Raw genomic sequence first — 27,565 nt, forward strand, 5'->3', positions numbered from 1 at the left:
GTCCGGCTTCTGGTAAGGGTGGTGCAATTCTGCCTGGGGCAAAGACACTTGCAAATCACTACAACAGGCCCCCTCCCCAGAAGATCAACAAGAAATCCAGCCACGACCAAGTTCACCTACCAAGGAGTGCAGTTTCAATACCAAGGAGAGCAGCGGAATTCCAGAAGAGGAGAAAGCAAAGCACGAAACTCTTGGATTTCACCCCATGATTCTTTAGTCTTGCAGTTAATTTAATTTTTTATTCTTTTTCAATTTTCCCCTTCTGCTAAATTTTTTTTAACTTTTACCCTTTTCTTTTTTAACGTTTTTAAAACTAGTTTATGTAATATATGTATATATTTTTTTCTTTTTTATATTTTTTCTTTATTCTTTTTTTTAATTGTTTTTTTTCTTTTCTTTCTGAACCTATTTTTACCCACTTTCTCCCCCCTCATGATTGGGGATCTCTTCTGATTTGGTTAAAGCATATTTTCCTGGGTTTGTTGCCACCCTTTTAGTATTTTACTTTCTCCTTCATATACGCTTTTTTAAAAAAGATTTTTATTTATTTATTGGCAAGAGAGACAGTGAGAGAGCATGAGCGAGGAGAAGGTCAGAGGGAGAAGCAGACTCCCCGTGGAGCTGGGAGCCCGATGAGGGACTCGATCCCGGGACTCTGGGATCATGACCTGAGCCGAAGGAAGTTGTCCAACCAACTGAGTCCCTGCGTTCCTCCTTCATATACTCTTATCTAGACAAAATGACAAGGTGGAAAAATTCACCACAAAAAAAAAAGAACAAGAGGTAGTACCGAAGGCTAGGGACCTAATCAATACAGACATTGGTAATATGTCAGATCTAGAGTTCAGAATGACGTAGAGATAAGCCAGTGGATGCAGTGTGTGGCTCTGTCCAACTAAGGAGATAAGTCTTCCAAATTTGGTGGGTCCAGATTCTTGGAGCCAGCAGCACATACCTTCACTGTTGTAGCTACTTCCTGGTATGTAACAAATCATCTCCAAACTTGGTGGCTTACTCCAATTACCTTCTTGTTTATCTGTTCACAATCCTGTAATTTTGGTAAGGCTTGGCTGAGACAGTTCAACTCTGATCTACATGGCTGATAGTTTTGACCTGGACTCCAGGATGCACTTGCAAGATGGCCCCACTCTCTCTCATGGCTGGGAAGGTGGTGTTAACTGTTGACTCGAAGCTCAGCTAAGGCTGTTAGCCAGGGGCCTCAGTTCCTCTCTGTGTGGTCTCTCCATATGTCTAGATTAGATATCTCTCAGGGGGGCAGTCAAACTTCTTCCACGGTGACTGTCTTCTTCATGTGTGAATTAAAAAAAAAAAAAAAAAGCTGCCAGGTCCTTTTAAGGCTTAGCATGGAAACTGGTACCCTGTCACTTCGTCTATGTCCAATGGGTTAAAGAAGATCACAGAATCAGCTTCGATTCAAAGGGAAAGGGAAAATGCAGGGGTGTATGAACACTGGGAGTATGGTTCATTCAGAAGAACCACTGTCAAAGATAAGTCCAGGCTCCTTCAAGTTTTTACTAAAAGTTGAACTTCCACTAACCTTTCTAGCCAGCAAATAATGAGGTGATGTTGAGCATTGGCCTAGGAGTCAAGATACTGGAAGTTCTTACCTAGTTGGACTATTCATTAACTTCAGAGATTTGGAGAAGTGACCAGATTCTAAAGTTTGTCTGGATGAACTTTAAAGTAACCTCTGGTTTGAAAGTCAAAGTCTAAAGTCTTGGTAGGTTTCAGTTCCCAGGGAAGTCTTTACATTCTCCTTCATGAGTCTATCCCATTCTTTTTGAGCTGGTCTATCTTGATCTGCAACTGCCAAAAGGCCAACACAGTTATTTACTTAATTCCTGAGCTCTGCTGATCTCAGTCCCTCTGATTTGTCCTTTTGACCTGCTTCTTGCGAGCTGGATAACCTTGGGAAGCCACACAACTTCTCTTAGTCTAGGTGAAATGGGGATAAGAAACCCAGATTTATAGGCTGTCTTGAAGACTGATGGGAGAAGGAGCACAAAATTGCTTTGCAAAATGGTACTGGGATGAGATGGCATTGTCCAGCCACCCTAATGCCGCCAGCACTAGCATGTCATATTCAGGTTGTTCTTTCCATCTCCAGTCCTGGTGACAACCATTTACTAACCGACTTTGATTCTTATTTTTCCATTTTATACTGAGGGAATACATCTGTCACTCTCAAGACGTTCTAAGACTCCAGGATTTCCTTGCTGATAACCCTTGACAATCCAGTGGAATTATATAGCCTGCACCTACAGTAGGCAAACTCACAACCAGGGCTGAGATGGAGTGGAGCAGAATTATACAAATGCAAAGGAAAGGAGGGGTTTTTTAAAATACTTTCTGAAAGTTAAAAATAAAAACATCTTAAACAATATTTTGTAAGGTGTCATCTTCAGATAGTTTACCCAACCAGACAGCAACTCAGGAACAAGGATTTTGTCCTTTATTTTTTTTAATTTCTACCCATTCAGTGACTAGAAAAAGTGCCCAGCAAAAAAAAAAAAAAAAAAAAAAAATCAGTTAATGCTTTTTGAATCAACGAATGAATGAGAAGAACCTTGAATTGTGAAGAGGCTCAGACAAAAGGCTTATTATTTGATTTAAAAAATGAACATGTAAGTGCTGGAGAAAAACCTCAATTGGTATCTTTTGGATAGGTTATTTAAACCAAACCTTTTACACTGTGGGGTGTTATTTTGTTGTTTTATGACTGTTATAGTGGAATTATTAATTTGATTTATTATAACCTGATTTATAATCATCTGAATTGTGACTTTAACTTTTGAAAAGGACCCATAAACTCTTCATGGGTTTGGTCTCACAGAAAGCAGAGGAAGCAAAATATGCCCAGAACAAACTGCTGAGTCACATGTTATGTCTTTTCCCTTAGCCAACATTCCTAATCCAGTATCACTGACAATTCAGAACGGAGCAATATCTAACCTGATGTGATGGCAGCATCCATGAATATGCCCCCTATTACTGAAGAGTACATGTCACCAATGTGTGAGATAAACGGTTCTTGGATATTGCTTTGACCTATTCTGATGGTGTTCAGATTCAATGAGGTAAAACCATGAGAAACTCAGCTGTGTCAACCCCTCCTAGGTGACACATGGAGAAATCAAGTGTGCACAATCTTAGCAAGAAGAAGTTGCCTTGTTTGTATTTTCTGGAAGTGGAGGAGAAGAGAAAAACAAAATAGTAGTCAGTGAACAACATTTTTGTACCAAGCATTGTGTTCGATCCTTTCTCTACTCATTTACTCCTTAGAATGAATAGCCTAATGTGAGTTTCTCTCCATTTTATAAATGAAGAAAACAGAGGCTTGGAGAATTGAGTCACCCACTTAAGATTACATAGCTAGTAAGGGGAAAGGACTGGGATTCAGACCCTCTGCTTTTGCCCTCATTCTGTCCTGCTTCTATAGAGTCTCTTCCAGCTTTGGCCTCATCACATTTTACTATCAGTTGGCCCTGTTTTTATAAGGTTACAAGAACATCATATATTTCTGCAACCCTTACATTACAGTACAGCCACAAGCACAAACCTGAGGGGAAGCCACACAAAACCAGACTGCTTCTGGTGATCTTCACACAGTCCATTGCGTTTTCTTCCTTACTCTGCCTGTGGTGTGTTGAGATATTTTCCCCAGTTCAGATGTCACCTCCTCCAGTGAGCCTTCTCTGATCCTCCCCTCATCTCTACTGCCCAGTCCTTCCTGGTATCTCCCATAATGTCCTGCCTGTATTGCTATTGTTAATTATTATTATCTACTTAGGTATCCATCTCCTGCACTAGACTGTGAGCTCTCTGAGCTCAGGCCTATGTCTGAATTCTCAGCTAGACTGTGACTTTTCTGAGGATCAAGACTGTGTCCTCATTCTGTTTGTAACTTCAGTTGTGGGCGTAAACTAGCACAGAGTAGGGACTCAGTGAAGTCTACTGATTGGATCAGAAACATTACTCAGAATGATTTGAAAATGTGTGTCTCATGGAGGGGACACATCAATTTAGAGAAAGAAATTTAGAGAAAAGAAGGAACATGAAGACATAGAAAGAAGGGTAATATAAAGGGAAGTACTTAGTAATGTTCTCTGTGACATTTGAATTATTCAATTTTGGTTAAACAGAAAAAACAATAGGATTCAGTTCTTTCCAGTTATTCACTAAGATGATTTTAATAATTGCCTAATTGACACATATCCTATGTCTAAGTGATATCAGGGGTTTCCCAGTTAACATATGGGAAAAAACAAAAAACTATCAGCTCTAAGTCTTCCTTAAAGATTAACTGAAGGCAGTAAACTATGTCTTCAAATCATCTTAATAAAATACAAGATCTTAATTATAGATCAACCCAATGGGTGGTTCATTTTCATATTCCAGGACATATGTTAATTTATGTCACATGAATCCTAACTGATGATTCACCTTGTTATTTTCTTTGTTATTGTTTACTCCTTATTGTTGTTATTTTAGCTACTCAGCATCCAACTTTCCTTTCTCCAATAATACACTCCATTATTTTAGGGGTGGGGTATTTCTTATCCTGTATAGGTGTCTTGGTGGAGGAGGTCCTACGTACAAAGAGAATTAACACCTCAGATTTTAGGACCCAGAGCTGCCAGGTGGGTGGACACACGAGCTAGGTAGCCATCTAAGACTTAGCCAACTGGATGTTCTTGAGACTTTGAACTTGAAGATGTGTAGGACGGTGGAAGTTCTTTCATTGTCATGGAAGTCTTTGTATGCTGACCCATGTGTTCTGCTCTATGACTTTTCTAGGCCTCCCAGTGCTACCTTAGATCTAATTTTCTCATTGTTTTCCAGGACTGCATCTCCAACCTTCCACTGATTTTGGGAATCTGGCATTCTCTGCATGAGTCATCTTTACCTAAATAGCCAGTCAATTTCTGTTGCTTAAAACTGAGAATTTTGTCTGAAATACCGAGTCTCCATTTAGGACATACATTTACATGTAGATAAGTAAAAGAATTTGCATTCTTGTGTCATGATTAGTAAGAATTAGTGTTCTCTAAGAATTATTTTGAGATTCATTTTTCTAGAAAATTACAAGATATAGAAGCAAAACTGTGTGATGGACTTCTCCATTTAAATGAATAGTTTTTGTGGACATCATATAATCTATATTTATTTTTTATAATTTATTTTTTTTATTAACATATAATGTATTTTTAGCCCCAGGGGTACAGGTCTGTGAATCGCCAGGTGTACACACTTCACAGCACTCACCATATCACATACCTTCGCCAATGTCCATAACCCAACCACCTTATCCCCACCCCACCCCCCACCGCCAAGCAACCCTCAGTTTGTTTTGTGAGATTAAGGGTCTCTTGGGGCACCTGGGTGGCTCAGTGGGAGATTAAGGGTCTCTTATGGTTTGTCTCCCTCCCAATCCCATCTTCTTTCATTTATTCTTTTCCTACCCCCCAAACTCCCCACGTTGCCTCTCAACTTCCTCATATCAGGGAGATCATATCATAATTGTCTTTCTCTGACTGACTTATTTCACTAAGCATAATACTCTCTAGTTCCATCCGTGTAATCACAAAAGGCAAGATTGCATTTTTTGATGGCTACACAGTATTCTATTGTATATATATATATACCACATCTTCCTTCTCTAGTCATCTGTTGAAGGACATGTAGGTTCTTTCCATAGTTTGGCTATTGTGGACATTACTGCTATAAACTTTTGGGTGACGTGCCCCTTCCGATCACTACGTTTGTATATTTAGGATAAATACCCAATAGTGCCATTGCTGGGGCATAGGGTAGCTCTATTTTCAATTTTTTGAGGAAAATCCATGCTGTTTTCCAGAGTGGTTGCACCAACTTGCATTCCCACCAACAGTGTAGGAGGGTTCCCATTTCTCTGCATCCTCACCAGCATCTGTCATTTCCTGACTTGTTAATTTTAGTCATTCTGACTGGTGTGAGGTTGTATCTCATTGTGGTTTTGATTTGTATTTCCCTGATGCCGAGTGATGTGGAACACTTTTTCATGTGTCTGTTACCCATCTGGATGTCTTCTTTGCAAAAATGTCTGTTCATGTCCTCTGCTCATTTATTGATTTGATTATTTGTTCTTTGGGTCTTGAGTTTGCTGAGCCCTTTATAGATTTTGGTTTGCTGAGCCCTTTATAGATTTTGGATACTAGCCCTTTGTCTGATGTCTTCAAATTTGTAGAAGATATCTGCAAATATCTTCTCCCACTCTTTCAGTTGTCTTTTGGTTTTGTCAACTGTTTCTTTTGCTGTGCAAAGGCTTTTGATCTTGATGAAGTCCTAATAGTTCATTTTGCCCTTGCTTCCTTTGCCTTTGTCAATATTCCTAGGAAAAAGTTGCTGTGGCTGAGGTCGAAGAGGTTGCTTCCTGTATTCTCCTCATAGATTTTGATGGATTCCTTTCTCACATTAAGGTCCTACATCCATTTTGAGTCTTTTTTCGTGTGGTGTAAGGAAATGATCCAGTTTCATTTTTCTGCATGGGGCTGTCCAATTTTCCCAACAGAAGTTGCTGAAGAGACTGTCTTTTATCCATTGGACATTCTTTCCTGCTTTGTTGAAGATTAGTTGACCATAGAGTTGAGGGTCTATTTCTGGGCTTTCTATTCTGTTTTCATGCCAGTATCATACTGTCTTGATGATGACACCTTTGTAATAGAGCTTGAAGTCTGGAATTGTGATGCCACCAACTTTGGTTTTCTTTTTCAATATTCCTCTGGCTATTCGAGGTCTTTTATGGTTCCATATAAATTTTAGGACTATTTGTTCCATTTCTTGGAACAAAATGGATGGGATTTTGATAGGGATTGCATTATACGTGTAGATCGGTTTAGGTAGCATAGCATTTTCACAATATTTGTTTTTCCAATCCATGAGCATGGGACATTTTTCCATTTCTTTGTCTCAATTTCTATCATGAGTACTTTATAGTTTTCTGAGTATAGAGTCCTTGCCTCTTTGGTTAGGTTTATTCCTAGTTATCTTATGGTTTGGGGTGCAACTGTAAATGAGATTGACTCCTTAATTTTTCTTTCTTCTGTCCTGTTGTTGGTGTAGAGACATGCAACTGATTTCTGTGCATTGATTTTATATCCTGACACTTAACTGAATTCTTGTACAAGTTCTAGCAGATTTGGAGTGGAGCCTTTTGGGTTTTCCACAAATAGTATCATATCATCTGTGAAGAGTGATAATCAACTTCTTCTTTGGATTTGGATGCCTTTAGTTTCTTTTTGTTGCCTGATTGCTAAAGCTTGGACTGCTAGTACTATGTTGAATAGCAGTGATGATAATGGATATCCCTGCTGTGTTCCGGACCTTAGTGAAAAAGCTTTCAGTTTTTCTCCATTGAGAATGATATTCACGGTGGATTTTTCATAGACGGCTTTGATGATATTGAGGTTAACATATGGTTCTTGTTCATTCTTTTATTAATGTACTATATCACATTAATTGATTTGCGGATATCTAACCAACCTTGCAGCCCTGTTGCAACCAGCCAGTTGACATGGTGAATAATCCTTTTAAAATACTGTTGGATACTATTGGCTAGTATTTTGGTGAGAATTTTTGCATCTGTGTTCATCAAGGATATTGGTTTGTAATTCTCTTTTTTGATGAGATCTTTGTCTGGTTTTGGGATCAAGGTGATGCTGGCCTTATAAAATTTGTTTGGAAATTTTCATTCCATTTCTATTTTTTGGAGCAGTTTCAGGAGAATAGGAATGAATTCTTCTTTAAATGTTTGGTAGAATTCCGCTGGGAAGACGTCTAGCCCTGGGCTCTTGTTTGTTGGGAGATTTTTGATGACTGCTTCAATCTCCTTACTGGTTATGGGTCTGCTCAGGTTTTCTATTTCTTCCTGGTTCAACTGTGGTAGTTTATACATCTCTAGGAATGCATCGATTTCTTCCAGATTGTCAAATTTGCTGGCATATATTTGCTCATAATATGTTCTTATAATTGTTTGTATTTCTTTGGTGTTGGTTGTGATCTCTCCTCTTTCATTCATGATTTAATTTATTTGAGCTCTTTCTCTTTTCTTTTTGATAAGTCTGGCCAGGAGTTTATCAATCTTATTAATTTTTTAAAGCTTTTATTTATTTATTTGACAGACAGAGATCACAAGTAGCCAGAGAGGCAGGCAGAGAGAGAGGAAGGGAAAACAGGCTCCCTGCTGATCAGAATGCCCAATGGGGGGTTCAATCCCAGGACCCTGGGATCATGACCTGAGCTGAAGGCAGAGGCTTTAACCCACCGAGACACCCAGTGCCCCAATCTTAGTAATTCTTACAAGGAACCAAAGTTTTATTGTTTTATTGTTTCAAGGAACCTAGTTTTATTGTTTTGTTCTATTTTTGTTTGTTTGTTGGTTTGTTGGTTTGTTTCTATTTCATTGACTTATGCTCTGATATTTATTATTTCTCTTCTCCTGTTGGGTTTAGGCTTTCTTTGTTGTTCTTTTCCAGCTTCTTTAGGTGTATGTGTAGGTTGTGTATTTGAGATCTTTCTTGTTTCTTGGGAAAGGCTGTACTGCTGTATATTTTCCTCTTAGGACTGCCTTTGCTGTGCCCCACAGATTTCTAAGTGTTGTGTTTTCATTATCATTGGTTTCCATGTATTTTTTCAATTCTTCTTTAATTTTCTGGTTAACTCATTCATTCTTTAAAGGATGCTCTTTCATCTCCATGTATTTGGGGTCTTTCCAAATTTCCTCTTGAGACTGAGTTCTAGCTCAAACCATTGTGTTCTGAAAATATGCAGGAAATGATCCCAGTCTTTTGATACTGGTTGAAACCTGATTTATGACCCAGGATGTGATCTATTCTGGAGAATATTCCATGTGCACTGGAGAAGAATGTGTATTCTGTTGCTTTGGGGTGTAATGTTCTGAATACATCTGTGATGTCCATCTGTTCCAGTTTGTCATTTAAGGCCTTTATTTCCTTGTTGATCTTTTGCTTGGATGATCTACCCATTTCAGTGAGGGGAGTGTTAAAGTCCCCTTCTATTATTGTATTATTGTTGATGTGTTTCTTTGATTTTGTTATTAATTGGTTTATATAGTTGGCTGCTCCCATGTTAGGGGCACAGATTTTTTAAATTGTTAGATATTCGGGGAACCTGGGTGGCTCAGTGGGTTAAGCGTCTGCCTTTGGCTCAGGTCATGATCTCAGAGTCCTGGGATCCAGCCCCACACCAGGCACTCTCCTCATCAGGGAGCCTGCTTCCCCCCCATCTCTCTGCCTGCCTCTCTGCCTACTTGTGATTTCTCTGTCAAATAAAAAAAAATTCTAAAATTGTTAGATCTTCTTGTTGAACAGACTTTTTGAATATGATATAGTGTCCTTCCTCATCTCTTATTATACTCTTTGGCTCAAAGTCGAATGGATCTGATATAAGGATTGACACCCCAGCTTTCCTTTGATGTCCACAAGCATGGTAAATTGTTTTCCACCCCCTCACCTTAAATCCAGAGGTGACTTTGGGTCTAAAATGACTTTCTTGTAGACAGCATATTGATGGCTTTTGTGTTTTTATCCATTCTGATACCCTTTGTCTTTTGATTGGGGGCATTTAGCCCATTTACATTCAGGGTAACTATTGAGAAATATGAATTTAGTGTCATTGTATTGCCTGGAAGGTGACTATTACAGTATATTGTCTCTGTTCCTTTCTGATCTACTAACTTTAGGGTTTCTCTTTGCTTAGAGGACCCCTTTCAATATTTCCTGTAGAGCTGGTTTGGTGTTTACAAATTCTTTCAGTTTTTGTTTGTCCTGGAAGCTTTTTTTTCTCTCCTATTTTCAATGATAGCCTAGCTGGATATAGCATTCTTGGCTGCAAGTTTTTCTCATTTAGTGCTCTGAATATATCATGCTGGTTCTTTCTGGCCTGCCAGGTCTCTGTGGATAAGTCCACTGCCAATCTAATATTTTTAACATTATAAGTTACGAAGTTCTTGTCCCGGGCTGCCTTCAGGATTTTCTCTTTGTCACTAAGGCTTGAAAATTTTACTATTAGATGATGGGGTGTGGACCTATTGTTATTAATTTTGAGAAGGGTTCTCTGTGCCTCTCGGATTTTTATTTTGATGCTTGTTCCCTTTGCCATATTGGGGAAATTCTCTACAATAATTCTCTCTGGTATACCTTCTGCTCCTCTTTCTCTTTCATCTTCTTCTGGAATCTGAATTATTCTAATGTTTCATCTTATGGTATCACTTATCTCTTGAATTCTCCCCTCATGGTCCAGTAGTTGTTTCTCTCTCTTTTGCTCAGCTTCTTTATTCTCTGTCATTTGGTCTTTTATGTCACTAATTCTCTCTTTGCATCATTTTTCCTAGCAGTAAGAGCCTCCATTTTTTATTGCACCTCATTAATAGTTTTTTCAATTTCAGCTTGGTTAGATTTTAGTTCTTTTATCTCTCCAGAAAGGGCTTTGATTTCTCCAGACAGGGTTTCTCTATTATCTAGAACCTTGAGAATCGTCATTCCAATCTCTAGATCTGACATATTACCAATGTCTGTATTGATTAGGTCCCTAGCCTTTGGTACTGCCTCTTGTTTGTTTGTGTTTTGTTTATTTGTTTGTTTTGTTTTATTTTTTTTTTGTGGTGAGTTTTTCTGCCTTGTCATTTTATCCAGATGAATATATTAAAAATGTGCCAAAGACCCCAGGAAAATATGCTTTAACCAAATCAGAAGAGGCCCCAAATTTTGGGGGTAAGAGAGAGGATAAGAAGTTCAGGGAAAAAAAAGGAAAAATATAAAAAAGGAAAATATAAATATTAGACTGGTGAAGAGAACAGAGTCACAGAGTCACCCACTTAATTTGGTTGTCTTTTGGTCTCTTAGAAGAAACTACCTTCCAAAATTTTATAGAATGAAAAAATACACACACACACACACACACACACACACACACACTACACAAAATAAGGGTAAACACGATGAAGGGATGGAATATGACAATAAAGATGAAATTTTTAAAAAAAAATTCTAAAATAGGAGTGGATAAGATAAGTTGATTGGAAGTATAAAGGAATAAAAAGTGGAGAGAATTTACTCAGGCTGAAGACTAGAGCAAAGCCCTGTGCCTGATTTATGGTATATTTTGATCTATTAGAAGAAGTTGTATCCCAGATTATTTTTAGAAGAGAAAACCTTATGTGTATAAATAAAATCAAGTTACATACAATAAAGGACAAAATATGACTATATTAAGGAAGGTTCAAAAATATTTTTATGAGAGGTATTGTTAAACTAGTTAAAAATGGTAAAAGGGAGGGACGCCTGGGTGGCTCAGTTGGTTAAGCAGCTGCCTTCGGCTCAGGTCATGATCCCAGCGTCCTGGGATCGAGTCCCACATGGGCTCCTTGCTCAGCGGGGAGCCTGCTTCTCCCTCTGCCTCTGCCTGCCATTCTGTCTGCCTGTGCTCGCTCTCTCCCCTTCTCTCTCTCTGATAAATAAATAAAAAATCTTAAAAAAAAAATGGTAAAAGGGAAAGATTAAAAATTTAAAAAAATTAGCATAAGAAAAAATAAAATTAAAAAAAAATTAAATTAACTTTTCAAGACTAAAGAATCATGGGGAGAAAGGCCTGAATTCCATGCTTTGCTTTCTCCTCCTCTGGAATTCCACTGTTCTCCTTGGTAAGTGAACTTGGTCTTGGCTGGATTTATTGCTGATCCTCTGGGGGAGGGACCTACTGTAGTGATTCTCAAGTGTCTTTGCCCAATGCAGAATTTCACCACCCTTAGCAGGGGCTGGGTTAAGTAATCTACTCGGGTTCACTTTCAGGAGACTTTGTTCCCTGAATGCTTTCCATAGAGTTCTGGAGGACGGGAAGGAAAATGGCTGTCTCCCATTCTCTGGCCCAGAGCAGCAGAGAGCTTGGGGCCCCACTCCTCAGTGCACCCTTGGAGGAAAGCGCTCAATCACTCCTGTCTCCCTGGCCTTTGGCCATGCTCCGAGATCACCCAGCCTGAGGCCAAGCTTCTCTGTCTCTGGCACACAGCCCTGTCTGGAGTCTCCAAACCCAGCAGATCCCTGCGCTCTTCCAGGGGGGGTCGTCCGGATCTTGTGTGATCCACGCAAAGAGCAGTGGCTTGACTGTCCCATGGATCACAGTTTAAGGTAACCTGGAGTTAAGAGCTCACTCCTTGGCTCTTCCAGGGGGGGTCCTCCAAATCTTGTGTGATCCACGCAAAGAGCAGTGGCTTGACTGTCCCATGGATCACAGTTTAAGGTAACCCGGAGTTAAGAGCTCACTCCTTGGCTCTGTCTCTGTAGCTGGCTTCACCGCTCTAACACCTGCAAGCTCTGTGACACTCAGACACCCCCGATCCTTCTGTGATCCCACAGGACCTGAGAACACGCTGTCCCAGCATGGCCTTCACCCCGACTTAGTCTCTGGAGCGATGTCCCTCAGTGGAGCAGACTTTAAAAAGTTCTGATTTTGTGCTCCATTGCTCAGCTGCTTGCAGGGAGCTGGCCCCTCCCACCGCAGTCTATCTTCCTGTGGCTTTGGATTCATTTCTCCACAGGTCCTGCCTTCCAGAAAGTGGTTGATTTTCCACTTTTAGAATTGCTTATCTTCTTCTCTTTGATCTCCTGTTGGATTTGTAGGTGTTTGGAATGGTTTGATAAACTAGCTCATCTCCTGCTACCTAATGTCATCTCAGCCTGCTACTCCTCTGCCATCTTGACTCCTCCTCCTCCTCCACTCATTTTCAGAAAATCTAGCACCTCGTTCTAAATTATGGAGTACATCTTACCTAATATTAAACCTAATAGTGGCATTTTGTGTAATGGGGAAAGAGGTGAGGTCATGAGCACATTTTCACAGGCTTCTCACCTATGAAACTTTATCTCTCTCCAGCCTTTGTACATCGTCCTGCTACGCAAGTTGGATTTACTATCTAGAGAGTTTCCATGATTCTTTATTTTTCCGACGTTATCATTCAAAGACAATTTTTTGAATTCACAAAAGGTTATGGCCTTACATTTTTGTAATGTTGATGTGTTACCAGGATTTACTACTGAAATGTTAATACTGTTCTGATGTTAAAAAGAAGAGAAAAGAAAAGAAAATATATCCAAAGCAGATGACATTGTGATTGAAATGCACAGCTGCAAAGATATTTGCTTGAGTAAATTTAGAAAAGTGATTAAGTTTTTTCCCCTTAAAGAATTTCTTTGTTATCAAGTGTCCATCAGACATATCAAAATGGCTAGCATATTTTTGAAAACTTTTTCAAGTCTGTCCTGAAGTGAAATTCTCATATAAAATGATTTATAATCAAGTTCAAAGTATTAAATCTCCTCATTTAACAGATATTTGGAAAGAAAAGACTATTTGGAAATCTTTCTGGAGGAGAAAAACATGTTTTTGGTGTCTACAGTAATATAGCATCTGGAAAACAAGGACATTGGGTTTCTTGTTTCTTAGGTGTTGAGCTGGTATTTCATTCTTAGGGAGGGGCATCCTTCTTTTCTTAGGAATTTTAGATAGATGCGGATTCTCAGGGGCACAGGATACACATTGAATGAATTCAAAATTTTAGGGTAAGAGTTGATATAAAAAATTAATTTATTAGATCAATGCTTTCCTTTTTAAGAAAATAAGAATGCAAAGATCCATAAAAATAGTCTATGTCACAGAAGTTCACAGGGGCTGGCTCTCTGTGGCAATATCCAAATGAAGATCCACAGTGCATCTAGCATACAAAAAGATCTTACTTCTGAGGACAGGCACAATGAGCTTATCTGATAAAAAAAATTTTGCATCAAAAAAGTTAAATTTTCACACATATTAAAATTAATAGAATAATCATGACAACTAGGACTGATGTGCAGGCACAGGATAATTTAGTCAACCTGAAGAAACCCCAAATCCTTCCAAACTGAAAAACTCTGATGAGTGACAACTAGAAAGTAAAATACCTTAACCTTTAGATTATCTGGAAACTTAGAACTGGCAGTTCTAAACATATAGAAACATTCCAATATGGATGTTCAAAAGGTAAACAAATGATCTCTGATAGCAGAGACTGAATTTGGGGTCAAGAAATGGTTAAAATTAGATGGGGAAGATCTACCAGGCATTTCTCCTTTGTGTCTGGTAGCAACACCCCTGTAAGAGGAGTTGAAGGGAATCACAGTGGATGTGTGGGGCAGATTGTGGTTTCATAAACAGCGAATAAGCTCTTTAAGAAGACAGGGAGGTCTCTTTATATTTTAGAAAGATTTCTGAGGGAAGAAGGGTAGAGTTTTAACATTTGGATTCATAACACATTAGTTAAATTGAAAACATTGTACTAAACAACATTCCTTAATAATGCTCATGGAGATATTAATGAAGAAATGAATGATTTTGTTTATTCCACAAATAGTGATTGATTGCTGACCCTGACCCTGTGCTGGGTATAAGCCCAACAATGAGGAATGGTAGAATTGTTTGATAAATATTTAACATCAATAACGGCAGGAGTTGCAGTTTCCACATGGCCCTTGAAACAACAATTTTCTGCAAAATAGAAAAGAATGGGAATTAGAAAACTATGGTCATCACAGTTTAATGGTATGACTTGTTCAGTAAATATGTGTTGGTTTGAATATATGTAAATTGGATACAAAAACAAAACAGAACAAAAATCTGAAATTCTCCTGCAGACAACATCAAGAATTGATAAGTGTTTCTCTCATTCTTTGGGACCTTTTGGTCTCTCATTTCCCTCACTCAGACCTGGTTTCTTGGGCTCTGTCTTCCTGAAGATGTGAATTCAATTTTCTGTCATCAGGAAAACATGATCCTTTCTGGTATGTGACGTATGGGGGGGAATTATAAAGCTCTAAATCCCTGCACTCTTCCCTGGTTAGAATCGTGAAACACATAGCCAGTTCAGATCAGGTTCCCCATTTGTTACTGAGAAAGGGTCTTAGCCATCTGGGGCTATCACATTCTCTTCTTTTAAAAAAAAATACCCACCCAGGGAGACCTGGGTGACTTAGTCCATTAAGCACGTGCCTTCAGCTCAAGTCCTGATCCCAGGGTCCTTGGATGATAATCAGCCTAGAGACAAGATGGGGCTCCCTGCTCAGCAGGGAGACTGATTATTCTTCTCCCTCTGCCCCATCCCTCTCCCTTTACCCACCCCTTCCCCTTCTCTCACTCTCTCTTTCAAATAAATAAGCTAAAAACAAAAACAAAAGCAAACAAACAAAAACCCAACCCTGCTCCAAATCATCAAAAGTACACATATGTTTTCTACTGGAAGCACCCACCTAGGACATCACAAAGCATTCTTTTGAGTATCATTATGGATTCTTGAATGTTATTTATTCAAGATCTTATAATCAATATTGGTCATTCTGATCTTGCTAGACAGTCACACTGGGTTGTCTCCAGCATCTGGTGGTATTCATTTTCCAGGGCTGCTACAACAAAGTACCACAAACAAGGTGGCTTAAAATAGCAGACATTTATTTTCTGATTTCTTAAGTTCAGAAGTCTAAAATCAAGGTGTTGGTGCTCCCTCTGGACAACCCCCTGACAGAATCCTTTCTTGTTTCTTCTAGCTCTGGTGGCTCCAGGATCACTTGGCTTATGGCTACATGACTCCAATCTCTGCCTCCATTTTCACATGGCCTTCTCTGTGTCTTTTCCTCTTCTGTCTTATATAAGTAGAAGACAGTCATTAGATTTAGGCACCGCCCAGATCATCGAAGATGATTTCCTTTTTCTAAGAAATAGTTGCAATCCCATGTTCCTTGGATTCGGATATGGACATTTCTATCATCCAGGCATGCAAACACATTTCTTCTCATTGTTAGAGGTTTTCTATTTTTCTATAGAACTAGCTCTTATTCCATTTTCTGTAGTAAACTTTTAACAAGTGCTTATGGAGGTCAAATATTATGCTAATTATGAGAATACAAAGCTATTTCATATCTCTTGGGTTTGTCCCCAAGGTACAGGTTCCCTTGAATGAGAAAAATGGTGCTCCAAGTGTATGGAAAGCCCATGATTTTAAGGAGCCAGCTTAAGTACTCGCTCAAATGTCCACATTTGGAGCGTCAGAGGATCGAGAGGCCAGTAAATAATCCTACAGATCTCTTGTAAGAAATCTCCAGGCCATTTTCCTTTTCAAAGTTTTGTTCCAGGTTTCAGGCACCTAATCTGCAAAAGCATACCAGCGTGAGAGTCAGGTCCCTCAGGTTCTATTTCTGGTTCTGCTACTGGATTGCTGTGGGACCTTGCACACCACAGGGAAGATGGGTGCACTTCCTACAAAGCAAGAGACAAGAGCCTGAGGAGCCCTCTGGGCAAGGCTACTTCATACCCCAGTGAAGCTGGATCCCAGGAACCAAGTGTACCGGTTGGACTCCTCACGCAGAGTCTAGGGATGCTCTTCCTGCTGCCAAAGCCACTGATGTTGGTGTGAAGCTGGAGCTCTGATTTTCGTTTGGTCAAAGGGACTCGGACTCCCTCCTTTGTGTGATTCCTAGAAGTCAAAAGGAAAAGTAGTTTGCATTTTAAAGATTTTATGTATTTATTTGACAGAGGGAAATCACAAGTAGATGGAGAGGCAGGCAGAGAGAGAGAGAGCGAAGCAGGCTCCCTGCTGAGCAGAGAGCCGGATGCGGGACTCGATCCCAGGACCCTGAGATCATGACCTGAGCCGAAGGCAGCGGCTTACCCACTGAGCCACCCAGGCGCCCCAATAGTTTGCATTTTAAAGCCTTGACTTTTTCTTACTGACATGTTCTTGTGGTTCACGTTGCACTAGAGGAAAATGGGCTGGTGGCCCAGAGCAAGGAGTGAAGGGTTGGGAACTCTGGGCCTCTTCCTGGAGGGGGCAGGCGGGTGCTGTCCAGCAACTTGGGGACTCTGGGAAGGTTAAGTCCCCGCACCTCGCCCCCTAAAGAACTACATTTCCAGAGAGGCCTTGACACCCACTGACTGGGGAGGAGGAAGAAGGAGCTCAGAGCCGGCCCGCGAACTAGCGCCTCCGTTGGCATGTCCAAGTGGGCTGGCTGCGCTCGCATCCGAAGGGCTGACTCGCATCTCTGGCAGTGCAGCGAGGATTCCGCGTGGACACTGCCTTTTTGCCCCTGGATTTCGCAGTACCCGCCCCGCCCCTCCTCCCCACAGCCTCTGCTGAGGCGGCTGCGGCGGCTGCGGCGCAGGCAATGGGCGTGGCCGCCAGCGGTTGGCGAGGGGTCCGCGCAACAGGGACCCCGATCCTATGCGGTTATTCGCAAGGCGCAGGCACCCCTGCCCTGCCAGCGGGCGGTTTCCAGCGGCGGCGGGACGTTCCCTGGAAGGAGCCACGGGGTTGCGAAGAAGTCCACCCAGAAGGTGCTGGACCCCGAGAAGGACGGGCTGACGCGCCTGAAGCACCTGTGGGCGCTGCTGGGTGAGGCCCGCTCTGGGACCCCGGGTTTGGGCGTTCCTACCCTGATGTGGGCCGGGGGAGGGTGGGGGCTGGGATGCCCGACGGCATGAGGGGGTGGGGGTGGGGGTGGAGTAAGACCCTCCTTTCCAGGGCCCAGCATTGTTCCCGACTGCGGGCAGTCTGGCCTCGGACTCTGCCCTGTCGCCCAGAACGTAAACTCACGCCGGATTTGAGCCTGGTCACCTCAAGGCCGGCGGAGCCGCCACTTTCCTCTCCCTGGCAAATCCTGCACTCCAGGTGCTACACAGACACACACGCACACACACTCACACACAAAATAAACTGACACCTCCCCCTCTCGTTTTTTAATTTTTATTTCTGACTCTGACACCCGAAGTAGAGTCTCCAAGTGTTCCCAGCCCAGACTTAACTGAACTGTCCTCTCTTCTGTGGGCTCCCTCCCCTTAAATTTTAGTTTTACTTTTGAGTTGGAGTCTTCAGAGAGACCGAGCCTCCCAGTGCTCCCAGGATAAATTTAATTGAGCTGTCATCTATCTTCCCACGCTCCTCTTATTTTTATTTTGGGTCTGGCCGCTTGGGCTTCCTTGTGTGGTTGGTGTGCAGGGGGCTCCTCCTGTTTGTGGAGGGAGGGGTGGCTTTTCTGGGTTCAAGGAGGCTGCTGCTGCTTTCTTGCCAGGATGACAGTGAGAGTTCTTGGCCGCCTTTTGCTTTTGTGGACTGCTGGGTGGAGGTTCTATGGAGCCCAGAGGGCCTGCAGGGACCTGGGATGAAGCTCATCCTGGTGGCTGTGAAGTGTCCTCAAGGCTTCCTGTCACCTGCTGCATGTGATCTCTGGCTGCTTTGCTAGGCTGTGTTCTGTTTTCCATTTTCTTCCCTACTTAGTCTTAATTTTGTTTAAGACCAAACACTTGTGCTACCTGTGCTGTCCCTAGTGTTTCTGGAGGCTGAGAAAAGGACAGCTTGTTTCCTCTGGATGTCTTTTTTATTCTTAAAATGAGGGGAAAAACACACTTGAGGAAATAAGACATAAAAGAATTCATTTTATATGTGAGAATTTTAAATAAACATCTTGTTCATGAGATTGAAAGTTGCTAATTATTTCTTTTTATACCCTGTGAAGTACCTCAGAGGACACACACACACACACACACACACGGTTCCCAGTGAGGTTATTTACAATCTCAGATTCCTTGAGGTTTACACTATCTCGTTCAGTTTGGAATGAATGCAAATTAATTACTTACTGTTGCGAGAGATTAGTTTTCAAGAGTTGAGAAAGTGAAGTGTGGTGTCCTTGGTAAACTGACCTGTCTCCTCCCTGTAGTAAAATCTCATGCTCACACAGATTGCACTGTGCAGAGTTCTAGTGACTGATAAATATTACTGCAAGGACACTTGATAAAGGAACAGATTTGATACTCTGGGACTGTTTCTGTAGTAGAGAATTTGAACTTTTGTTCTGTCCAAGTCTGCAGGATTATGTTGGCTCCATTTTGTAAAGGCCAAATCAATTAAACCTAGATGAGTTTGGCTTCTTAGAGATGCACAGTACCTTGTTACCAGTCTGAGAAAGTAGTTCATTTTCGAGACTGTGTAATTGTGGTTTCACTTTAAGGTGCAGTATTTTATTTTGAGGAACTTTCTTTTTTCACTTCATTGAGCTCATGATGACCTCAGTTTGTAACACAGGCAGGTTCTTTGATATGAGGCTGCTTTTTGTGGATGCATTTGTTTGTGGAATGACCCAGTGTCCTTTCTGGCTGCAGTCTTACCCATAGGGACTACATTTTTGCAAATATGTCTGAAGACTTCTAGTGATAATGTCTCACATAAACTCTGGCCAACAACTGTGGTTTAAAGATGTTAAAGAAATATAGTACATTCATGAACTAGTACCTAGCACATCATATACCCTATTTGTTTGCTACTTAAAGAAAAAGTCAACTTAGGGGAAAAAAAAATGGCCTCTTGACCTGAAAGACAAGAGTTATCCAAGAGCAAGAAAACTACTGAAGGAAATGAATAGACATTATTGTTTTATTTTTATTTGCATATTTCTTTTAATACTCTTGATTTTCACATATTTTGTCTTCAAGCAATAATAAAGATGTTCTGTTTTACAAAGATGATACCACTGACCTGGATTTCCAGTCGTTGGCAACATCAATTTGGCTGGTTACTTAGCCTGTCTCTGAACCTCAGTTTCTTTACTCTGTCAGATGGGTATGGTCATGTCTACTTTGTAAAATTTGTTGTGAGTATAAGGTATAAATGACTACAGCTTGCAGCAGGCATGTAATAGTTTTCTCTCCTATTACTGGCCCTCCATCATGAACAGACTAGGAAAAGTATTTTGATAGGTACTTTCCCACACCACCCCTGGTATTTGGATAGTTGCTGTAAATTTGTTCTCTCTTTCTAAAAATTAGTCTGTGTTAAAGACAACACAACTGCGAGACACCCAACGAACTGTGGAAAGTAGAGTAGATCTCATTCGAGTTATAACTTATTTAGCTACTTTAATCTGACTGTGTATTGTAGATTGGCCTGATACCATTAATCTTATTTTACAAGGGTGGAGACTGAGGACCAGATAGACCTAGCAAGGGGCCAAGCCGTGGATCTATGTGCATATGGCCTATATGCATTGTGTTAGTTACAGGTAGACCAAAGAGCCATTAGATCCCCTGACTTCCAGTTCTCTATGCATTGTTGAAATCATCAGTGGGAGAGTAAATGAGTCAACAAAACAAAAGAGAAACCAAAAAAATTCTGTGCATTGCTATCTTATTCCAGCAAAGAGGCCATGTTTAATTAAAGGTTGAGTCCCTACTACAAATACCCATCTATAAATGGTATTGATGTAGCAAGAAGAATGGTGTACCAGGAAGCATATAGTATGGCATGTAATTAGATAGTGGCTTCTATGTTGGACTCCATTTTAGGATTACAAAGGTTCAGAAAAGATCATGAAGAGTGGCACAAACAGAAGGGCCTTTTGAGGAAGGTTTTCCTCATGCTGGTCCCTTGAAGGGTGTCTAGACTACTGATCCACATGTGTAACTTCAAAATTTTTAGTAGCCACATTTCAGAAAGTAAAAATAAAGAGGTGACATTAATTTTAATAATGCATTTTATTGAATCCCACAGCTCTAGTTTGCATTATATCAACAGGTAACCAATATAAAACATTATTATTTTTTTGTGTTCTGTTTTTCATATCAAGTCTTTGAAATCCAGTGTGTGTTGGACACTTCTTGCATGTCTCAATTTACACTAGCTGCATTTTAAGGGCTCAGTAGCTGTATGTGGCTAGTGGCTGCATACGGGGCAGAGCAAGGTTAGCATTTGGGAAGCGCAGCAGGAAGGCAGTTCCAAGCAAGGGGAGATGGAAGCTGGTAGTGGAAATACACATGGCAATGATGTAGAAAGGTGAAGTACACCTGCCTGCTCCTTCCTCCTGTCCAGTAAGGGAGTCCCAGGGTAACACTGGTCATGAGAAGGAGTGGTAGAATTCTTGCCCTGAGGGTGTTCACAGTGTCAGATATGTGACTAGAGTGGTATGTAGGCCAGGGGTAGGGACAGGACAGTGAGTTGGACTGGGGGATCTTGGTAGGGGGAGAGGAGTGACAGCCTGACTGGCAGAAGCTGAGGCAGTTTGGGGGTCAGATCATAAAAGGTGTTGTTCGTCTGAGTTGGAAGCTCCTATTTTACTTTGCAGGTGGGAGGGCCCTCTTGAAGAATGCTTAGCAAGTCAAATGATAAGAATTGAGAGCTGCCTGGCTGTCAGCAGGGCCAGAAAATTGGATTGGGTGTTAGGGGTGATGGTAGGGGTGACCCTGCTGGCAGAGAAAGAAGAGACAAATGACAAGGGTCTGAAAGAAGATACTCCGTGAATGGAGAAGAGGAGTGGGATTTCAAAGGGCCAAGGCAGTGGGAACTAGCGATTGTCTCAATTAAGTAATGAAACAAGTGTTTTGAAGCCAGGTGAGGAGTGATCAGTCTGAAGCAGAAGAGATCTGGGAGAAGAGGCCTCAGTCAAGGCAAATCGAGTGACATTGGGGCTTGGTCCCAATATTTGGAACCAGAGTGGAGAGGAGTCTCTCACAAATGCTCTCTATATATTGATGGAGTAAAATGGACCATTTGGGTCTATTTCCTTTTAAGCATGTTACTTTAGATATGGACAAGTTTGCTTACAATTTTTTTTAAAAAAGATTTTATTTATTGGGGTGCCTGGGTGGCTCAGTAGGTTGGGCCTCTGCCTTCAGCTCAGGTCCTGATCTCAGGTCCTGGGATCAAGCCCCATATAGGGCTCTCCGCTCGGTGGGGAGCTTGCGTCCCTTCCTCTCTCTGCCTGCCTCTCTGCCGACTCGTGATCTCTCTCTGTCAAATAAATAAATAAAACCTTTAAAAAATTATTTATTTATTTGACAGAGAGAGATCACAAATAGGCAGAGAGGCAGGCAGAGAGAGAGAGGGGGAGGCAGGCTCTCTGTTCAGCCCACATTGGGCTCTCTGCTCAGCAGAGAGGACCCTGGGGCTCGATCTCAGGACCCTGTGATCATGACCTGAACTGAAGGCAGAGCCTTTGACCCGCTGAGCCACCCAGGAGCCCCTCGCTTACAATTTTAAGTGTTGCCTTTTAAAGTTATTTTATTATTTGCATTTTCCTCTCATTTTTATTAACTACAAACATTTGTTGAAACTGTGTGCTGTAAGTTAGCTTACCATTTCCTGGATGGCTGAATTGTTTCCTTTCTTTCTTTTTTCCTCTAATCTGAATAATACTGCTTTAAGCATCTTGGGAAGCAGCTTTGTCTCTAATTTGTGTCATTTCCTTAGGAAAGATTCCACTGATGTCAAATTGCTGAATTTGAACATGTTTATGAATCAGTTGACCGAGACTCAGTCTCATTTCCTAAATGTTGCTCCCAGTGAGCCTACTAGCAGCAAGGATTGAGACTACCATGTGCACTGTAGTCTGACTAGCAATAGACACATTGGTGTAATTTGACCATTGGAGAGAGGCATCTTGGAGAATGGGAGTGCTGGGAGGAGGGTCAGAGGAGTTAAGGGGGGATCCTGGCTAATGATAGGGAAAGACGAATTTGGTGTTAGGGCATTGATTTTGAGAAAAGGGCAAGATCCAAGTGGAGATGTCTGGGAGACTGTGGGACGGGGGGGGGGGGTCTGGAACATAATAGTAGGGTAGAAAGCTATGGTATTGTTGTTTATTTTCATCCTGGTTCCATCACATCTTCCCACAACCTCTGATGTAGGCAGTGTTCCTACCCTCCACTGAGAGGGTACAGAAACTAAGGCTCAGTGAGCTTAACTGCTTGTCTGTCAGCACCCAGTCAGTTAGCGGCAGAGCTGGGATTCCTGATTCTAAAGGCCGTGTTGTACCTCTGCTAGTTATCTGACCCAAAAGCATATTTATATATCAGAAAATATATTTACCCACCACACTGGATATTAACATAGAAACAAAAGCCCTAGTGTTTTTGCATGTCTCCCAAAAATATTGCTTGGACTTGTGCTGTTCTCTTCCTAGTCTGTTTTACTAGATTCTTCTAGGGAGACTTAATATCTCTAGGGAGACTAGAGACTTCTAGGGAGGCTATATTTGATTTCAGGATGGCAGAAGATAAAAAGACTCCCTTTGTGTTTTCCTGTTTATTGGCCTCTCTGGGCCTTGGGCAGGCTGAGCCGGTGGTAAAATATTTGCATGGATGTTAGTGCCAAAGGACATTCTACAACCAGAGCAAAGCCCGAGGTGTAATTTCAGGCTCTTCAGGATGTCTTTGTTTTGTCTCTCTCATTTAACCTTGTTTGAAGTAAAGTCACGTCGCCATAATGCTCACTTTCCTAATTTTTCATCAGTTACCAACATTTTATATTTGTAGCCTCAGGAACTTGAGATGAACTTTGGACACAGATGTGTGTATCAGAAATACACTACTCCCTGCCTCTAGGGCTCGGGAATGTCTGGACTTCTGATGAGAGAAGTATGAACCAAGGATAAAAGTCCAATGGAACTCAGATGTTTTGTTTGGGACAACTTAAAAAGGCTGACTTCCTCCTTTTATTCTGAGAAGAGAGTTAATTGATAGGTCCAGAATATTTTGATGTAAACTTTTTTTACCTTGTATTTTGATTTTGTTGGTGTTTTACTTGTAAGTGGGCATGGATCATTTTACTAGCTGTTTAGAATACTGACCTTTCTACAGATAAAACTGTAGATAGTTGTTTATATTTTAAAAATTGTCTTTCAAAATGGCAAATTGATTCCATTTAAATTTTAAGTTTTTTTAATTTATTTTTTATTATCAGCATAACAGTATTTATTATTTTTGCACCACACCCACTGCTCCATGCAATCTGGGCCCTCTATAATACCCACCACCTGGTACCCCGACCTCCCACCCCCCGCCCCTTCAAAACCCTCAGATTGTTTTTCAGAGTCCATAGTCTCTCATGGTTCACCTCCCCTTCCAATTTCCCCCAACTCCCTTCTCCTCTCTAACTCCCCATTTCCTCCATGCTATTTATTATGCTCCACAAATAAGTGAAACCATATGATAATGGACACTCTCTGCTTGACTGATTTCATTTAGCATAATCTCTTCCAGTGCCATCCATGTGGCTACAAAAGTTGGGTATTCATCCTTTCTGATGGAGGCATAATACTCCATAGTGTATATGGACCACATTTTCCTGATCCATTCGTCCGTTGAAGGGCATCTTGGTTCTTTCCACAGTTTGGCGACCATGGCCATTGCTGCTATAAACATTGGGGTACAGATGGCCCTTCTTTTCACGACATCTGTATCTTTGGGGTAAATACCCAGGAGTGCAATTGAAGGGTCATAAGGAAGTTCTATTTTTAATTTCTTGAGGAATCTCCACACTGTTCTGCAAAGAGGCTGCACCAACTTGCATTCCCACCAACAGTGGAAGAGGGTTCCCCTTTCTCCACATCCTCTCCAACACATGTTGTTTCCTGTCTTGCTAATTTTGGCCATTCTAACTGGTGTAAGATGATATCTCAATGTAGTTTTAATTTGAATCTCCCTGATGGCTAGTGATGATGAACATTTTCTCATGTGTCTGATAGCCATTTGTATGTCTTTATTGCAGAAGTGTCTGTCCATATCTTCTGCCCATTTTTTTGATATGATTATCTGTTTTGTGTGTGTTGAGTTTGAGGAGTTCATTATAGATCCTGGATAGCAACTTTTAAGATTTTTTAAAGGAGGAATACGTTATTGTACTGTAATATATAAAAGTAGTAGATAATTATGCTCTCTTCAGATTTAAAAGAAATTTCAGTTCCATACACATTTTCTCATGAGTGTATGAGTGAGTGTGTGTGTGTGTGAGAGAGAGAGAGAGTGTGTGTGTGTGTGTGTGTCTATCTGTCTGTCTATCTGCTCGGGAGGGCTGTGTATTCAGATAATCATAGGGCAGAATCCCAGAACCTATGCCCCTTGGAGAGGTTGCCAGTGCTTCCTGAGGGAGATGTGGTCTGAGGTGTATTTGGAGTGACGAATATGGTGTTTTCCTGGGGGACAGATTGGGGATGAGGGAATTAGATTGAGAGGAACTAGTGTGAAGGCAATGGTGTGGCCACCATGGAGTTAAGTGCCCTTTGGCTTTTATCCTGTGGTGTGGTAGTTCTTGGGAGCCAGGAAGACCTAAGTAGAGGGCAGGGGCCAGATCCAGTTTTGCCCCCTTGATGATTGGCCCAAGATTCTCAGACTTTCTGAGATTTGAAGCATGAGTGCCCAGGAGTGTGAGCTCCCACCTTCTGGATTGCAAACCCTGAGGGTATAGCATGGGCTGCCCTTTTGGATTGCAAACCCTGAGGGTGTAGTATGGCCTGCCAGCGTTCATCTTTACCCAGCGTGGAGGGAACCTACCTCAAATGGAATCCATAATGAGAGGGAAGGAGGGCAGAGAGATGGAGGGTGAGAGGAGTGCAGCAGACCCCTTGTGTGCGGAGAGGTCCGGCTGTGTCTGTGCCATCTCCAACTCTGAGTTTCTCGGTTGCAGGTGCCAGTAACACCCTGTTTTTGCTTCAGCTAGCTTGAGTCATAGCTCTGGGTCTTGAAATGGAAAGAATACAGATTCATATGCCAGAAAGAGATGGAGGAAATACCAGGTCAAGGGTGGGCAGGTGGGTAGGTATGTGTGGGTGTGCTCTTTCTAAGAGCTGAGCCAATTGATCTTATATATATGTAGAAGAAGGAACTAATGAAAGAGTAGAATTGAAGATGCAGTGCAGAGAAGGAGAATACAAATGATGGACAAAGGTGAGGCCTTCAGTGGGATGAAGGTGTCGAGCAGATCAGGCTTGACAAGTGGGACATCACTTCCTCTAAGGCCACTTGGAGCAACTAAGAATGGGGTCCTAGATGTGGAGGGAGGGAGATCTCTTGCCCTGGCTTCTGTTTTCTCTGTGAAGGTAAGAGGTAGACCTGGCTACTGAGCCAGTTTTCTTGCCCGTGTAGTAATAGGGACTAAGGGTGTCTTGTTCCCTCTCCCATGCCTTAAAACAAAGGAATTACTGTAATCAGTAAGTCCTGTAACTGATTATTGTTGTTCTTTGGGGGAACACTCTCATAAATGCATTTAACTTATGTATTCAGTAATTGGTCAGAAGCCAGGTAATGTATATATATGTAAAACAAGGACAGTTAGGGAGTGCATATATTGTTTGGCCTTCCACTCAGTGACTATATGTCCCCGAGTGCAGTGGGTGGGCCCAGGGAAGTGCTGTGTTCTCAATGGTCTCCTTTCCTTCATGCCTCTCCTCTGTGGGACCATCTGTCCTGCTGGGTGTGGCTCTAGTGGCTAAGGGTAATTTTGATCTTCTCCATTTTTGCCTTGAATGTCACTTCACCTCACATAAGATGTCTTGGGATTATACATATTCATGTTGCACCTTGCCCTTTTGCAGTGTTTTCTTATATTCTCATTGGATCAATATGCTGCCTGAAGCTACCAGTTCGGAAAGGACTTACCTTTCAGATTCTTAGTCAAACTTTGTTTCTGACGTAGTTCTGAATGTCCCTTTCAAGTTTTTAACTGTGATTTTTATAAAAGAGAGATTTCATTACCATTTTTATGTCTTTTGTATTATTTCAGAAACTGAACCCACATTTGAAAGGTATTTTAACAGTAAATATTTCATTTTAGTATTGCAACTGTGCTTTAGCCTAAAAAGATAAGGAGCCCTATGATACTGTCTTGCGTTTGATTTTAAGTGATGGCACATATTCACTGAACGTCAATCAAGGTTTCAAGGACAAATAGTTACTAGTGACACTGCCTGTGCCCCACTGTGGGACCATGAGAATGTATCACTTAGGCTTCTGCTTTGGGGATCATGACTGACTGATGTCTCCAGCTGCTGCCCTCTGGATTCACCACCACTTCTTAGCCAAAGCTGAGCTTCTCTTTGGCCACTTGCAGTTACTGAGCAAGTGGGGGATACTACTGTGGTCCACTCATGCAAGATCCAGATGCCTCTGAAGGGTGACTCTGGCTTGACGACTCCCAATGGGTTGGTCAAGAGCCTCTTTGGACTGAGTTGGGAGTCTGAGATCCTTTCTTCCAGCCCTCCTTCCTTCCCTGTCTCCTTCACAGGGGGTCAGACCCGCATTGTGGTTCAACCTCCCCATGCCATCTCAGGTCTCTCCCTTTCCCTCTTCACAGCCAGTTCCCCCAATAAATCTCCTACACATGTAATGCTGTCTTGGTGTCTCCTTCTCAGGGAGCCCAAACTGACACACCATCCCTTTCCCCAGAGGTGTCCATCCTACCACCTAAAACCCTTTCAGAAGACAGCATGAGGGCACTACATTTTCCACATCAACTTTCTTTATCCCCCTGCCCTGAGATGATATTTCCTCAGAATTCCCATGGCATTTTGAACTTTGTGTTTGGCATTTGTGGCCTTTGGCTTTGTATCTGCTGGATGTTTCCTCCTTGATGATAAATACACTGAGAACTTGATGAGCTTCTTGTTCATCTGATTCGTTTTGGTAACATACTTCTTTATTTTTAATC

The 27,565-nt window shown here is 41.6% G+C and overlaps 1 protein-coding gene and 1 long non-coding RNA gene across 3 annotated transcripts in view; one reads left to right on the top strand and one right to left on the bottom strand.

Moving 5' to 3' along the window:
- Positions 1 to 27,565, top strand: part of LOC309859855 (ERO1-like protein beta) — a 132,287-nt gene that overhangs the window by 82,847 nt on the left and 21,875 nt on the right. The window lies entirely within an intron of this gene.
- Positions 13,734 to 27,548, bottom strand: LOC309859074. Of its 2 annotated transcripts, XR_014308531.1 has the most exons (5): positions 26,518 to 27,548; positions 25,414 to 25,599; positions 16,412 to 16,573; positions 15,354 to 15,506; positions 13,734 to 14,595 (listed from the first exon to the last, which is right to left on the bottom strand). It is a non-coding gene; the product is annotated as an uncharacterized lncRNA (long non-coding RNA). The 2 variants fall into 2 exon arrangements; XR_014308532.1 differs by lacking the exons at positions 13,734 to 14,595; positions 15,354 to 15,506 and adding an exon at positions 15,516 to 15,743.

This window comes from Mustela nivalis (genome assembly GCF_964662115.1).
Source record: "Mustela nivalis genome assembly, chromosome: 2".
Classification (NCBI taxonomy): domain Eukaryota; kingdom Metazoa; phylum Chordata; class Mammalia; order Carnivora; family Mustelidae; genus Mustela; species Mustela nivalis.